The 14,305-nt window shown below is 47.1% G+C and overlaps 1 protein-coding gene across 4 annotated transcripts in view; it reads left to right on the top strand.

Moving 5' to 3' along the window:
* HYCC2 (hyccin PI4KA lipid kinase complex subunit 2) overlaps positions 1–14,305 on the top strand; it is a 79,458-nt gene that overhangs the window by 1,220 nt on the left and 63,933 nt on the right. For 2 of the 4 annotated variants that reach the window (XM_077319138.1, XM_077319132.1), the window contains exon 1: positions 57–166. The exons of 1 other annotated variant lie outside the window; for it this stretch is intronic. The gene's annotated coding sequence lies outside the window, so the exon portion shown is untranslated. Of the gene's footprint in view, positions 1–56; positions 167–4,208; positions 4,429–14,305 lie in introns of those variants that run through there. One more of the 4 variants, XM_077319135.1, reaches the window with a different exon arrangement.

Raw genomic sequence — 14,305 nt, 5'->3', positions numbered from 1 at the left:
CGGCGCTTCCTGGGGGCGGGCGGGCGACCAATGGGCGGGCGTGTTGTTGCGTGCGGGGCTGCTGCCGGGGGCCGGAGGAGGCGGCGGGCGGAAGGAAGGAAGACGCGGCTGAGGGAGGCGCCGGCAGCGATGGTGGCGGCGGCTCCGGCGGGGGGCGGCGACTGAGGTGAGCGCGGGAGGGGCTCCCAGCGGCCCCGGGCCCAACCCCCCCCCCGCCGGGGGTCGGCCTTCTGCGGGGCAGCCATGGGGGGGGGGGGAAGGAAGGGAGCGGGCCGCTGCGGCCGAGTGCTCAAGGCCCGCCCCTGGAGGCGCCCTCAGGGGCCCCCTGCCCCCCCTCTCCCCCCGTCCTTCCCTGCTTCCTTCCCCGTGTCCCCTGCCCGCCTTTCCCCTCTCTGTGCTGCCTGGCCTCGCTCCCTCTGCACCCGTCCTCCCCTCCTCAGAGCCCTGGCCCTAGGGCGGCCAACTTCCCGGTGGGGGTTGGAAATCTCCTGGGATGGCGGCTGGTTCCCAGGCAACAGGCTTCAACTATCCTGCAGAAAACGGCTGCTTTCTGGGGCACTGCACCTTTCCTGGCCAAACCCCACTTCCCTAGGCTCTGACCCCCAAATCTCCCAAGAACCTTCCAGCCTGGCCAGCCTTGTTTGGGGAATATGTCCCTTAGTGCAGGATACACACCCTTCCCCACCTTCCCAATAAACCTGTTTGGGGTGGGGGATGAAATCCAGAGAGAATGCCTCCTTTTTGGCCCCGGGGATTTTGATCCTGGAAGCCAGTTTGGTGTCGTGGTTAGGAGTGCGGACTTCTAATCTGGCATGCCGGGTTCGATTTTGCGCTCCCCCACATGCAACCAGCTGGGTGACCTTGGGCTCGCCAAGGCACTGATGTTCTGACTGAGCAGTGATATCAGGGCTCTCTCAGCCTCACCCACCCCACAGGGTGTCTGTTGTGGGCAGAGGAAAGGGAAGGCGAAGCCGCTTTGAAGCCTCCTTCGGGTAGGGAAAAGCGGCATATAAGAACCAACTCTTCTTCTTCAGTAATATCAGTAATATCTTCTTCTACTTGGTTCTTTTTCTATTTCCTGAGCCTGTTTGCTGGTAGAAACTCTGCTAACCTCCAGCTATCAAATACCCATCACTGCTGTGGTTGGGGTTGTTAGACTTGATTCCAACATTAAATGTAGATGTCCCTTTTGATGGAAATGCTTGACCAAAATGACTCCCTTATTTTCTCCTGAGAGACGGGAGCCATCTGGTTGCAGCAGCCAAGACAGATTGCCTCCTCCACCCCTACTCAAAAAATTCTTCTTTCTCTCTGTGCTTTGTTCTGATCATTTATTTCTTGGACTTTTATACCGCCCTCCCATATGGCTTAGGGCGGTTTGCATATAACTGATCCAATCCTCCTTTTAATGAGATGTTTAGAGCCCTGTTTCTGAACGAAGCCAAATCCCTCTTCTGACTGACTTTTGCTTTCTGAGTTTGGCCTTTGGCACCCTCTCATAATTTATTAGCTTGTGAGAGCTAGAGAGAGATATTAGCTGATAAGAGCAAAGAATATCCTGTATCTACAGATGTAATGCTTTCACATTGTGCACTGCTATTTGCCTTCAGAGGTAGGTTGTGTGTGTGTGCGCATTAGGGATCATAGGCATGTTGTAACTAAACTGAAACAGATGGCATGCTTGCAAATCTGTGGATGCTCCAGAAGTTAGAAGAAAGAGGCCGCCATAATTACATCAGTGTACAAAACTTAGAAAACCATTTTATTAATCGACTGGACTTTTAGTATGTAGGTGTATTGAAAGTTCAGCATTTTGGCATGTAGGTGTGTTTGCATGCATACATGCAGTGCTGACATCATAACCTTATTTTCTCCAGTAATGGTTTCTCACAAACGTGTGAATATTCACAGTGATGTTGAGCAAGAGGTTTCCCCGTAAGATTTTACTAACTTGCAAGTCATTTGGCATTATGCACCCAGGTTATATAGTTTGTTCTCTATCTACTATGCTGTTGGGGCTGCATATGCAGTTGTTGCCCTGTGATTCAGAATAATATACTAAATATCTACTCACCAAGTGTTAGAGATTGGTGCGATACTCCATTGTTGTTGTTTTTCCATCATGCAGATTAGGGTAACCTATTACATTTAATTTAGGACTAGAATCTGAGTAGTTTTGGCTTATTCATGACAGACATTTTAAATGCAGAGGGATCTCAGTAACCAGGAGTTTTGTACAACAATTGAAGGTTTGACAGGTTGGGGGGCATAAAGCTGACAGGTTAGTGTTATCTGCCTCTTGTTTGGTTTCAAATGCCTTCTTTAGGATTTGCTAGATGGATTGTGTATCCCGTTCCCAGTGCAGTGACAAGCAATCTGGGAATAAAGCTGTTTTCACAGAGGCTTATGTAAGATCTAAAATGGATTAATATTATATCCCTGGACAAAAGGAGTTTTTCAGCTGTCTTTAAAGCATTTTTGTGAGCTTGCTGGTAATTCATTGAATTTCACTTGCTTAGCATATAGTATGTTAAAAATATAATGTTAACTATAACTATATAGTGTGTTAAAGATATAGCATGTTAAAATATCTACCTTAGCATTTAATATGTATGCTTTAGATTCACTGATGATGATTTTAAAGGGAAAAAATTGAGATACTGTTTTGATTCATAACACTTTGCAGTGGGGCTTGAGCTGCCTACTGTTAGTTATATAAAATGCTTCTCTTGAAGTGGTGGAAAGTGTTTACAGTGATTTTAATGGGAAAGGATGTTCCTCTCTTGCATCTGGATCCTGGTAGGGCTGAGTACAGCTGTTTTAGATTATAAGTAACAGAGGTCTTAGAGGATAAAGGAATTTCTTCTATTTACCCTAGCAGATTAATTATTTGAAGCAATGGACTGGAGGTCAGGGAATGCATAGAAATATAGATCCCTTTTTGACCTTCAAACCTTTCATGTCCTCTGTAAGGTTGTCCTTGTGTAAGGTTGATGTGCTTTTGGAAAGCTCTCTGAAGAATCAGTGGGTTTGTTTAGGCAACACCAATTGATGGAAAGATCTGACACTTGGTATTAAAACCCTGTGTAGATTGTTAAATGCTATTTCCTTTGTGGAGAGAAATATAAGGTTATATATGCTTTTGCATATGCCCCTTTCTCTGGTGTGCTGTGAATTATTTTCCCCTGTTCCAGCATTGAAGAGATTATGCACTGGGAGCCTTCTTTTTAGATTTTTAGAGCTGTCTTTTGTGAAAGTCTTTATGATTAAGTATTCTGCAGCAGCTTCCCATAATGAACTCGTGGACAAAGAATAAGGCCAAATTATGGTATGGCTAAAAATGGGTGCTACTAATCCACTGTTTGCACCTCTCAAAATTAGTGTCCCATTTTCCTGCTTTTAAAATGTTTTTGTCTGTGTTCTGTGTGTTGCTGCCATTTGCTCTGTGATTCACTAGTGATTCACCATTGGCTGGCTTCTGCTGGCTGTAGCCTTCCTCTGACTGAACAACCATGCCTCTGAATGTGAGGATTTGGAGGGTGTAGGTAGGTCTATTTTGGAAGGATGAGGGAAGTGGGCGTTTTTGGTGAATGAGTGCTTGAGAGGGAATCTGTATGAGGATTCAGTGGGTGCATCAGGTGGATTTGAGAGTTATCCCATTGGAAGTTTGGGACATTTGAGCTTCCAGTATCAAAGGGCCCTTGAACTATTTGATGAGAGGCTTTGTCCTATGGAGTTGTACATAGTGCTAATCATATTAAAGCACTCATACTGTCCCAGTCCTGGCATTCTACAGAGGAAGCTGACTGAACTTTCTTATTAACATTTTGCACCCGTGTCTTCTTGTCACTGTCTCACCAATGCATCTAAGAAGAACAGTTGGTTTTTATACCCTGCTTTTCACTCCCCAAAGGAATCTCAAAGTGGCTTACAATCACCTACCCGTCCTCTCTCCAGATCAGGCACCTTGTGAGAGAGCTCTGAGAGAACTGTGATTGGCCCAAAGACGCCCAGCTGGCTGCATGTGGAGGAGGAGTGGGTTTCCCAGATTAGAGGCTGCCACTCTTGACCACTACACCACACTGGCTCTAAGGACTCCTCTTCATGTTTCTTTGCAGCTGCTTGCCAAGAAAGTTAGTGGGAAAGACAGTGCTGGTGTGGGGGCCACTTGCTCTTTGTGTGTGTGTGTGTGTGTGTGTTCTTGCTTGTCTTGGGAGTTCCCAAGTTACTTGTGTGGTGAGGGGAAGAGCCCTGGCTTGGATCGTCCGGTCTCATCAGATCTGGGAAGCTAAGCAGTGTCGCTCCTGGCTAGCCGTTGAATACCCGGGGTGTGACATGGAGCTGGGCAGTGACACCTCTCAACATCCCTTGCCTTGGAAACGTTACGGGATCTCCCTGAATTAGCTGTGATGTGATGGCACAAACCAAGTAAGAGGCTGCACTATAGCACCATCCACATAGCTAGTGTAATGGGGGCAGGATCCTGTTATTTTTTGTTTATCCTGCTGTAAATAGGGATGGGCATTAACTGGGGAAATACAGTTCATGTTCCACAACCCTCACTGAACGTGACTGCCATGAACTGCTTTAAAAATTATGATAATAAATTAGTCATGAATGTCAGTTTGCCAGTCAGGTAGGGCAAAATTTGGTTTGGTTCATGCTGGTCCGTAGCTTAGTCATATTTTACTATCCCCACAACTCTGGATGAATATTTATAAGCGGATAAATCTAAGGCTCACGTGTAGCTGCTTCCAGCAGAGTTTCTTGTGGTCCTGTCAGGCTGTGGGCTGAATCATGCCAGTTTAGTCTGAAGCTGAGCTTAGAACTGGGTGCTCCTCCAATCCATAAACGAGAGGAGTCTGGATTCCTTCAGCAATTCATTTGCGACATCCACGTTTTTACAAGAGCTTGTTGTAGTACATATATTTTGGGTTTTTTTAAGGTCATGCCTTCATTGCTGTTATCCTCCAAATCATGCAGTCATTTGAGATTGCTGCTTAAATCTGATTAAGCTTCTGCCTTGTTTTCTTTCCATGAGATCCACTCGCGGGGGGGGGGGATAAGTGATGGCTGAAGCTCTGCTGGGTAATGTCACTGCTCCCCACGCCCCACCCAAGGCTCACCCAAGTGCAGTCCTATGCAGAGTTACCCAGTCTAAGCTCACTGACTTCAGTGGACTAACTCTGGAGTCATTCTGCATACGTAGGTCTGCCCCGTTAGTCATGCGGGGAGGTTCTCAACCTCATCAGGCGTCTCTGACCAACAGTCTTCCTACCGATAAAGGATTGTAAGTCAAACAAGTGCACAGGGAGGGGGAACTGCTACTGATATCTTTACAAAATTCTAATCTGTGCAGGTTTTGGAGTTGGAGGCGCAAATGTGCCTGTGGAGAAGGTAGCACAGTTGGATGACACGCACATTCCTCTTGGATCCTCACAGCCGAGGCACAATATTTAATGGCTATAGATTTTCTGTCCCTTGCCGTGCTCTTGAATAAGGATCTGTTCTCTTGCAGAGAAAGGACGCTGCGAAGCATTTCCAATTCTGCATGAGGTTATCCATTTGTTTTCCCCTTGACAATGAGGATGCTCGAGAGCTGCTCGTTTAATTAGATCCATTTACAGACTGTAGCTGTTGGTCCTTTTCTGCACTGCCCAGACTAAGCACCGGATTTCAGTTACGTTTCCATGATTATTTCGAACCTAGCATATTTCTTGAGCCATCATATAGAGCAGTGTGTAGGCCGGCACCCTGAAGAAACAGTATGGTAATCTACCACCCTAGACTGCTGCTGTGATTTCCTGAGTTTGGCTTGTTTGGTGCCGTAGGCATATCCCGAACTGTGCTCACTACAGTAGAGAAGTCTGGTGTAACAGCACGGAAACGTGAAAAGTACAGAGAGGAACAAATGACACCCGCTTAGGGCTTTGTATTCATTGGCTCTTGAGCAGAGGCAAGATTTCAGGTCTGAATGCATTTTGCAAAGGCTGTCTTGAAATATTGACAGAGCCCAGTGCTAGACTCCCTCCAGGGGCTAGTTAAAGAGCACTGACTAGAAAGGGGGGCATTGAGGATTGTGAGTCTTTAGCACAGAGCTAATTCCACAATATCGAAGGCCTGTACCGTAGGGAGCAGCCCTGATGCAGAGGAGGTGAGCATGCAGACTTGACTTGTGCAGACCTTGCCTTTTCAGGGGTAGAAACTGCCCAAGGAGCACTCTGAGGCTTGACGTAAGAGCTGCCGTTCATGCACAGCGCTCTTCCCTTTAGGTTTGCCTATGCACAGCTCTTGCGTCAGATTTCCATCCAGATTCTTAGAGTAACTAGAGAGAAATTTTAGGAGCAGTCTGGTGTTCCTGTGTAGTTGCTTCTAAAGAAGGGGGTCTCCTCCCACTGTATTGCTATTTTGTAGACAACTTTACCATTGCTGTAGAACAGCCGTGTCAGAAATGCAGATGTTTGGATATGAACTTTTCTTTGGGGCGTATGAAATCCATTCTGTGTGCTCCAGGGGGGTGGATGTAGCAGCCTGCTTGCGCCACATGACAAACTGCTGTGAAACAGACCCAGGTTTTCTAGGTAGCCACATGCTGCTCATTTAGGCTTGAATCCCAAAAGTTTCATGATGGTTTATAGGCTAATTTGCAATTTGTTTACTGTCTGGTGTTTATGCTTTAGGATATGATGTATAATTTGAGTCATCCCTCGGTTCATATTCAATTTCTGCTTAATGAGGACAAGACTATCACTGTTTTTGAATGTGAGCTGCTACCTGATGGTTCCCAAACAAAATAAATTTTAAAGTGGTGTGACATTGGAAAATTAAATAAACTGTGGTTTTATTTGCTCAAGAGTGAAAGGATTTCATCATCATCATCATCATGTTAATTAATTTTGAAACGGCTGATTTCCAAACACCGTACTTCTGTAAAGCTGTTTAGCCAGGGCTATCTGGGGCTATCCAGGTCTGTCTTGGAAGCCAAACAGGGGTTGACCCTGGCTAGTATTTGGGTAAGAGACTTCCAAGGAATACCAGAGTCAGGATGCGGAGAGAGGTAACGGCAGACCGCTTCTGAATGTCTCTTCGGCTGAAAACCCGGCGGAGCCACCATAAGTCTGCTGTAACGTGGCTTTCTGTTCTGCCACCACCATTTAACAGAACCATGTGTCCCTTCCTCCAATAATACCTTTGTTGCCTTTTACTCCATAAAGTGATGTCTCATTTGTGCATGAAGAAAGCCACCTCATAATGAGGGGGCAGAGGGAACATTCTCCAATGACATGGGATGGGCAGAATATTTGAGAACTTTGTTTTTCTTGCAGGGGCATCAAAGCAGTTCACTGAGCAGGCATTTTTATGCAGACACAACATCATACTGCACTTACCATAGAAAGGAACGGGTTTGTTTCCCGCCTCTCACCTGATGTTTGAATGTGGGATGGCTCAGAAGCCACAGGGATTATCATCTTGTGATCATTTGTTCAGAAGATGAGACTGGAAGAATTTTAATTGGTTAGAGGCTGTGGATTTCTTTGCTGAATGAAGTATTGTGTTTGTAGGGCTTTCCTTTCCTAGTATTCTTGGAATTGGTCCCATTAGTCAATAATCTTCAGCTGGAATATAATTTATCAGAAGGAAAGACTGCAAAGGCTTAAATCTTTATATTACTTCATTGTATGCTGTGTTGTCCTACTATACTCTTGTTATGGTCTCCATAGCAATCTTTATTGCTTTAACTCCCAATGTGTGTTGTGCAGATGTTAGATGTTTGCTTTTGCTTCTTCAGAAATACCAACATAGCAATAAATACTTCATAATAATAAAATAGTTGATATGCAGTGCTGCAGTAAAATGCAGCTTCCTGGGGAGCAAGTGCCATTAATAGCTGAACTTGCTGGGTTTTGTCTACAGACCCCACTGGAGCAGTTGAAAAGTACCGAACGGGTATCCTGTGTAATTATAGGTAGTGGTCAAAATGTGTGTATGTTAGGTGTCATCAGGTTGCTTCTGACGTATGTCAACCCTATGAATTAATGTCCTCCAAAACATCCTGTCTTTGATAGTCAGTCGATCTCACATTGGATCTTCAATAACATTGCTTCTTCTATTGTCTGGTTTATGTATGTATGATTGTATACATGTATGGTTGTATGTACGTTCGTTCGTTCGCATTTATTGACTGCCACTCCCAGACCTTGCCAGTTTGTGACGGTTTACAATATATATATATTTTAAAGAGCTTAACACCCACTCAGGGTGGCTGTCCCACCCCTGAGCGCCTCCTCCTCCAACCGGCTTGCCTGTCTGTTCAGCAGCCAGCCAATCGCCTTCCATTCTCTCACCTCTGACTACCCTCTCCTCCTTCCACTTCCCTCTGAGGCTTGGAGGCTGCAGATCCCTGCCGGTGAGTTCCCCAACAGCTGCCCGCAGCCTTTCCAGGTCCTGGGGGGAGTGGGAGGCCATCTGCAGAGTTCTTCCACCCCACCCTCCCAAACTAGCACCCATTGTATTCCCGAATGCAATGGGCTTGGCCCCTAGTACAATATAAAAAATACTTGTGGCAAAAAACCACTCCTCCTTCATGCCCATCGCTGTAACCACCACAACTAGGTACTTTCTGGAGATGTCATGCCTATGGGCCCAAAACCAGGAGGGACCCAATCTTCTTAGCATCGCCTCAACCAAATGCCTGGTGGAAGTGCTCTGTTTTACAGGCCATGTGGAACTCCAATAGCTCCATCAGGGCCCTCGGCTCTTCTGGGAGCTCATTCCACCAGGTCAGGGCCAGGATTGAAAAGGCCCTAATCCTGGTTGAGGCTAGGCGTATCTCCTGAGGACCGGGTACAACCAACTGACCGTTGCAGCCCCATTTTGAACCAGTTGCAATTTCCTGGTCAGAGATAAGGGTAGGCCTGGAAGTGACCATGGCATAGATCACTGTGGCCAAGTGTTCTGGAGACGGGTAGGACACTAGTACCCTCGCCTGACAGACATGATAGCAACCAGTTGGGCTACCCTCGTGATCTGAGCCTCCATACGTAGGGAGGCATCAAAGATCGCTCCCAAATTCCTGGCGGTAGGTACAGCGATAAGCTGTACTCTATCCAGGGAGGGAAGGCACGCTTCTTGATCCTGCCCCAGATACAGGACCTCCGTCTTAAAGGGATTGAGTTTCATGTCCAGTGTTAGGCTTGCTCAGATTTCTGTAATCTTGGTCAATCTCTTATTAGATGCTTCGTCATACTGACTGCATCAGTTGACACTGTTCAGTCTACTTTGAGTCTCTGTCCAAAAGTTGGCAAATAAAAATCGCACTCTTCAGAAGTGGAGTGTAATAGATTTGGGCCACTGGGTTTCGGATTCCTTGGAAAGCTTCCTTGCGTAACTTAGCGATCTTCCGTTCTTGCAAAACATGTTGCATCTCTGAGGAGTGGTATCATGATCAACCAGATATTCCTATGCCAGATAGTTCCATATTAGATCCATTGTTTTGATCACAAGAGAAGCATTCTGCTTACAGTTTCGGCTTGGATCCCAGAGCAGAGAGGGCAGGAATGGATATCAACAATGACATTGACCTTCTGCTGCAAAGATGACACTTTCTGGTGGTAGGTGTTAAAAAGGCAAAAAGATAAATCTAACATGCCATCACAGAGATAACCGTTGTGGGGTTCCCAAAGTGTGGGGTATTTATTTATTTATTTTATTTATTTATTATATTTATATACTGCCCTCCCCAGAGGCTCAAGGCGATTTACATAAGAACAAGCAACAATACATAAAACAGTCTATAAACATGTGAGTAACTTTACAATAATAACTCCCCCCGCCCTGGGAGTGGTGGAAGGACCCAGGAGGGCAGTGAGGAATTTATTTAATATTTCATTAATTGGTTTTATAGGTGGCTGCTTCCAGGCCAGTGAGCTTGCGGTGGCCTGCGGTTTTGGGGCAGCAGGGGTGTGGTGAGGAATTTGGGGGATTGTAGGGGGCAGCACTATGAGTCTTCTTGCTGAGGCTGCATTTTCTAGCGAGAGACATTCCAAGGGGGCTTGCCTTTGCCTGTCTCTGCGTAGGAGCGACCCTGGAGTTCCTTGGTGGTCTCCCATCGCAGTGCTGACCAGGCCATCCCTGTTTAGCTTCCTGAAGAAAACAACAGCTTCAGAAGGTGGGCTGAGTGGAACTGTATTCCCCTCCTCGGATCCTCTGCTTCCCAAACTCCACCCCAGATCTCCAGGAATTTCTTAACCCAGGATGGGCAACGCTTCCCCAAAAGTCTCCATCTTTGGGAGGCTGGAGGAGCCTTCTCCTGCTTGCTCCTGGCCAGGGGATTTTCCATGACTTGCTTCTCTCTCTTTGCTTTCTTGTGTCTTCCTTCCCAATGAGGCTTCTACAAATGACTTTACAAAGAACATATATATTTTTTCCAGACTAAAATATGACCACTGCTCAACAACTAAAAAAGGAGTGTAGGCCATTTTGTGTGTTTTGAATTTGCCGTAGACCTAACACCAGGGAAGAGGCGTGTGTTCATATGTGTGTGTGCAGGGGGTGTGTGGGCACTAGGGATGCAGCCTTGTAGCCATGGGGGAACCTTTGGCATAGAACAACCATTCTCAATTAGGCACCACATGGCCCTGGGGCATTTGAAGGGGGCCACAAATTGAAAAATGTAAGAAGGGAGCCCAAAGTGAGGTGGGGAGTGGCGGCTGGTAACTGAAATAGCCTTTTTGTCATCTATGACGCCATTAGTTGCAAGAAACTTTGACTTTCATCAAGGGAAAGAAAAAGAACTAATGTAATCTGATCCTTTGTGTGTGCTTAAATAAATGCATTCAAGAAAAAATGAACAGATGTGCATCTCCTGGTCGAAGCTTCTAGAAATCTGCTTTATGTATATGTATAAGATAAGACAAGGTCCATTGAGTATAGTTCGTTCACTCCTAACGCCAGCCTTTCTTAGCCTAGCACAGGCTTTCTCAGCCAGGGTTTCGTGAAACCCTGGAGTTTCTTGACAGCCCTGGAAAGGTTTCCTGAAATTACATTTGTGTGTGTATTTAAAAAATTGTTAAACCTTTATCAGGTGATATGACCATATCAGGTGGTCATATCAACTGCACCAGAGGCCAATGATGAGCCTGGAGGGGCTGGGAAGGGGAGGTGCCCCAGGTGAGCATGTAGACCAGGGGTAGTCAAACTGCGGCCCTCCAGATGTCCGTGGACTACAATTCCCAGGAGCCCCTGCCAGCATTTGCTGGCAGGGGCTCCTGGGAATTGTAGTCCAAGGACATCTGGAGGGCCGCAGTTTGACTACCCCTGATGTAGACCGCTAGGCATCCAACCATATTTTGCACGATCCTACCACTTCTGGGGTGTCTCAACAGGAAGAAAGTTGAGCAAGGCTAGCCTAGCTCATTACACAATTGGGCGGCCTAGTGTGGGAGGTCCTGCAACAGCTCCTAAAATGGCCGTGGCCAGAAACGGCTGAGAATGGCTAGAATAGAAGGGAGGCGAGGGGGGGTGGGGGGGGCGGAGCAGAAGCAAGCGTTGCTTCCATGTGCTATCAAACTGGCATCTTTGCTTTAAGTATGGGTTAGGTAGGGTTTGACTCAACTGTTCAAGAGAGAACATGTACAGTAACTCCAGAGCTTGAGTGACAGACGCCTGGGGTAGCAGTTCTAATAATGGTTGCAATGATGCTAAAAAGAGGCAGAGTGATCAGTAGACCTCCTGTAGCTCCCTGTTAAACAGTTGCCTCTCCCCCATAGCTATTTCCCCTCATCCCACTTGATCTCATTGCCTCCGTCCTGGCTGCTGACTGCCATGCAGGGCGAACCAAGTCCTCTTCATGTAAATGTGGCATTTGCTGTGGTTGTCCATGCCCAGCCTTTGGGTAGAATTTCAAGAGGTAAGGCTGGTATATTTTATTTTATTTATCTCACACGGATTCAAGGCAAATTGTGCATAATGAGTCAATACAATCAACAAAATGGGATATTCAGTGACTAATGCATTAGGATATTAGAAAACTGGAACAGCCAGAAATAACAGGATCATAGTAGAAATATTAACACGACAACTTAAGCTATACAGAAATTACATAATAGTATATTGCAGGTAGGTTCCAGGAGGAGGAGGCTCAGAGCGGCTTACATTCGCCTTCCCTTTCCTCTCCCCACAACAGACACCCTGTGGGGGAGGTGAGGCTGAGGGAGCCCTGAGTGAACTGCTTGATCAGAACAGCTTTCTCAGTGCCGTGGCGAACCCAAGTTCACCCAGCTGGTTGCATGTGGGGGAGCGCAGAATCGAACCCGGCATGCCAGATTCAACGTCTGCACTCCTAACCACTACACCAAACTGCCTCTCAGTAAAACAGTAAAGACCTCCAGACCTGTTTATTTAACCTGGTAAGTTTGTGAAACCGTTTTGTGCTGGTCAGTTCTACTAATTGCTCTGAAAAGTCCTCTTGAACAGTACAGTTTGGCATAGAGGTTTGTGTATCTGAAGAAGTGTGCCTGCACCCGGAGGAAGCTTATCCCTTGAATCAAACCTCATTGGTCTTAAAGGTGCCCCTGGACTCAAACTCAACAGCCAACTGGCAACCAGAGGAGGGCTTGTGGAACAGGAGTGTCCTGTGTGCTCTGTCTTTATCCTGCTAGTGGTTTAGCTGTGACATTCTGGACCAGCTGGGGTTTCCAAACTGGTTTTGAGGAGAGACGAACATATAGCGCATTACACTAGTCTCGGTATTACTGTTGCATCTATCCAAGGGGCATGGAAATGTGGGGCCATTTTATGGGCTCCTATAAGCCTTTTTCTGCAGCTGCATTAAGTTGCTTCTCCAGTAGTCAAGCTGAGTACAATCGGTCCATAAGTCTTTCAGTTGAGTCACCAAAGGTCAGCTGAATGCAAACCAAGTGGCAAGAGAAATGTCCTTCAAGGCCCAGCCAGCATTGCCTCTGTCTTTCAGGGCTTAGTCAATTTGTTGGCTTTTAGCCAGTTAACCACTGCAGCAGAGCTCTACCCCGTCCCCAGGAGATTTGGATAAGTAATATATAGAAGTACCAGCAGGGAAGCCCAGGGGAGGGTAGGAAAACAGGCTGGGGGAGGGCCCCCATCTTGCAGCTCTCTTGGCTAGCAGGAGGCTGGCAAGAGGTGCGGGGCTATGGCAGGGCCCCTGCGGAGGTGTACCCGCACACTCCAGTGGCAGCTAGGAAGAGCAGCACTGAGCCTCAGTGGGGAGAAAGGGGGGAGGGGCACAAGCAGTGTGGGAAGTGCAGTGGGGCTGTCGTGGAGGGGTCAGCCTTTCCTGCTGACCCTTGGCACTGAGGATGATGGGGAAAGAGTCAGGGAGTGTGCGGACAGGTTGGGGTGCATGGTAGCACCTTCTTGCAGGTGGCGAGGGACCTTCCCCATAATACCTGACATTGAGCTCTTGTCTGAAAATCCAGGTGCATTTCTGACATCTGAACCTCCCACAGGATTCCGCACCCTGAGAATATGGGTGACAAGCTCAGATGTGTGCAACAGGTCCAGCTACCATTTCTATTTGGGTTTCTCTTTGATTAACTCCAGGCCAGGCATTGCAGTAAGCTGCAGTGAGCAGACTCCGAAGTCTGCCTGAATAATTTAGCCCATGGTTTCCAGTTCAGCCTTCTGCGCATTGACTCTGGCATCACGCGGACACCATCGTTGAGTTTATGGCGTAGCCTCGTGATGGCACTGAATAGTCACCTCACACAGCTCACGCCAAACTGCTTGAGAGAGAGAGGGGGGAACCCAGAAAGCAGTTTTCTCATATGCCATGGTGGTGAACGGTTTCGAAGGAAAAACTCCAGTGCGCATGCATGAGCATGGATCCCAGCCACAGTGCACAGAGTCTTCTCCCCTGTGATATTTGAGCTGGATGAGAGCCCTTTGAGAAGTACTAAGAATTCTCTTTGCTGCCTGGAGGCACCAGAAGAAGTTCTACAAGAGCAAAAAGTATAAAATCCTTGTGCCGTGGTGGCAACTGCTGCTGAAGCATCTTTCTTTCTTTTTTTAGAACTCAGCTCAGCGAATCAAAACCCTGCTGGGCAGAAGCCCGACTAGCCTCAACCATTAAAGGGGGAAAAAAAACATGTTGAGGGTACCATGGAGGGTGTCTCCATGTCCTCCACGGGCACTTTGTCGGGGATCCCTGCTCTGAAGTAACAGTCTTTCTGGCAGGAGGAGGAGGATCCTCCCTTAACTGAGTGTAGGGGTAGTCAAACTGCGGCCCTCCAGCAAACGCTGGCAGGGGCTCGTGGGAATTGTAGTCCATGGT

The sequence above is a fragment of the Paroedura picta genome, chromosome 2 (genome assembly GCF_049243985.1).
Source record: "Paroedura picta isolate Pp20150507F chromosome 2, Ppicta_v3.0, whole genome shotgun sequence".
Taxonomy (NCBI): domain Eukaryota; kingdom Metazoa; phylum Chordata; class Lepidosauria; order Squamata; family Gekkonidae; genus Paroedura; species Paroedura picta.
This window is presented reverse-complemented; position numbering and strand designations above follow the sequence as displayed.